This window comes from Lepidochelys olivacea (genome assembly GCF_965140295.1).
Source record: "Lepidochelys olivacea isolate rLepOli2 genome assembly, chromosome: 16".
NCBI classification, from domain to species: Eukaryota; Metazoa; Chordata; order Testudines; family Cheloniidae; genus Lepidochelys; species Lepidochelys olivacea.
The window spans coordinates 6,735,075-6,737,662 of NC_140426.1; positions in this window are offsets into that span (position 1 = coordinate 6,735,075).

Sequence of the window (2,588 nt, forward strand, 5' to 3'; positions counted from 1 at the left end):
TGTCACACCCTCTGGTCTCCCATGTTCCGTGTCGAGAACGGTCAGATGGGCAGAGATCCATCACTGCACACTGGCCAGACAGATTAGCCACGGCTGCTTCAAGAGAAGAGAGGAAACTATGCTTGCTATGGACTGTGGAGTCTCTTCTACTGCCCAGCAACCCCAGGACACCTAAGCAATAGCAAGAGCTGTGGGATGGGGGGGCACTGAGGGGTGAGTCTCTGGGCCGTGGCGAAGGAGGTTTTGGGGAGCCTGTTGTAGCCTCTCATGGAGAAGTGTTCATATCCCAAACTTGTCACTGAGCTGTGGGGGAGGGTGCGTCCTGACTTGGAGCAGCAAGGGGGGTTGCAGGTCCTGGCTGAGGGGCATCTCCAGAGCTTTGGGAGCAGGGCAAGAGTGGAAGAGCAGGGTGTGCACATCTCAGTACTGGGGTCCATTGGCAGAGGGGGGGGCCAGCATGGCTGACAGACATTTTCTGGTTTGCTAAGGAGAGAACCCTGGGAGAGCCAGTGGGGTAACACCTACGATGATGCCACTTGTAGTAGACAGGGACGGAGGTGTCGCTCCATTGCCACACTGTGCTGAACTGCAGCCCAATCCACATATGCCAGCCATCGGCAGGAAAGGCATCTAGAATACACACACAATGTACACAGCCATCACTGACTGCCACCCGCGCTTGGCACAGACCGGGGGCCCAGGACTGCCTGTTCCCGACCACTTCAGCTAAACACTGTGCTTCAGCAAAGGGGCCTTTTCTCACTGAGTCCCTTAAAAACTTCAGAGAAAAGCAAAAGCAAATCAGGCTGGAAAATGCAGTTGTACTAAAATAACCCGCCCTCTGCCTAAGGTGCTACATGGCCCCCATGCCAGCAGTGTCTGAGCGCCCTCCTCACACACCCCTGGGGCAGTGCTGCTATCCCCATGGGATAGATAGGGAACAGAGGCCCAGATCTCCCAAGATATTTAGGCACCTAACAATGTAGATAGGATGGGAGTTAGGCACCTAATCAACTTGCCCAAGACCTCAGGGAACTGGACCTGGAGTCACCCGAGTCCCAGCTTAGCACCCATATCATTGCCCCATCCTTCTGTTCTGCCCCCACGGCTCATCCTTACTCCCGTCCTGGGGACAGCTTCTCATAAATATAAAGGGAAGGGTAACCACCTTTCTGTATACAGTGCCATAAAATCCCTCCTGGCCAGAGGCAAAATCCTCTCACCTGTAAAGGGTTAAGAAGCTAAGGTAACCCCGCTGGCAACGAACCCAAAATGGTCAATGAGGGGACAAGATTCTTTCAAATCTGGAGCGGGGGGAACAAAGGGTTTGGTCTGTCTGTGTGATGCTTTTGCCAGGAACAGATCAGGAATGCAGCCTCACAACTCCTGCAAGTAATCTAGCTAGAAATGCGTTAGATTTCCTTCTGTTTAATGGCTGCTAAAATAAGCTGTGCTGGATGGAATGTATATTCCTGTTTTTGTGTCTTTTTGTAACTTAAGGTTTTGCCTAGAGGAATTCTCTATGTTTTGAATCTGATTACCCTGTAAGGTATTTACCATCCTGATTTTACAGAGGGGATTCTTTTACCTTTTCTTTAATTAAATTTCTTCTTTTAAGAACCTGATTGCTTTTTCATTGTTCTTAAGATCCAAGGGTTTGGGTCTGTGTTCACCTGTACAAATTGGTGAGGTTTCTTATCAAGCCTTCCCCAGGAAAGGGGGTGTAGGGCTTGGGGGGATATTTTGAGGGAAGACGTCTCCAAGTGGTCTCTTTCCCTGTTCTTTGTTTAAACGCTTGGTGGTGGCAGCATACGGTTCAAGGACAAGGCAAAGTTTGTACCTTGGGGAAGTTTTTAACCAAAGCTGGTAAGAATAAGCTTAGGGGGTCTTTCATGCAGGTCCCCACATCTGTACCCTAGAGTTCAGAGTGGGGAAGGAACCTGGACACAGCTACACAAAGCTCCTAAAGCAAGTGACAATGATCAGAGACTGGAATAATGAGATGCCGGTGTTGCCCTAGTGCTGGGTAAATGTGACCCTTGCAGCCCTGTGATGGGAAGAATCCAGAGCAGGGAGAAACCAAGCCAGAAAAAATACAGTCAGAATGAGCCACACCTCTCTCCTAAATGTGACATGTGGCTAGATACTTCCCTCCCAGTCCCCAACCAGCAGGATGCCTAACCTGGCCTTATACATCCCCATCCCCAACAGGCTCCTAAGCCCCTCTGTATCCCCCACCTGGCTATGACCCCCACATGGTCCCAACCTCTACCCCTGACCACTAAGTCTATGTCTACACTGCAATTAAAAACCCACAGCTGGCCCATGCTAGCTGACTTGGGCTCAGGCTAAGGGGCTATTTAATTGCAGTGTAGCTGTTCTGGCTCAAGCTGGGGCTGGGGCTCTAGGACCCTGTGAGGTTGGGGATGGACCAAGACCTCGGACTGAAGTCTGAGCTGGAACATCTACGCTGCAATTAAACAGCCCCCCAGCCTGAGCACTGCGAGCCTGAGTCAGCTGACATGGGCCAGCCACCGGTGTCTAATTGCAGTGTAGACATACCCTAACAGGCCTTGGCTGAAATGCCT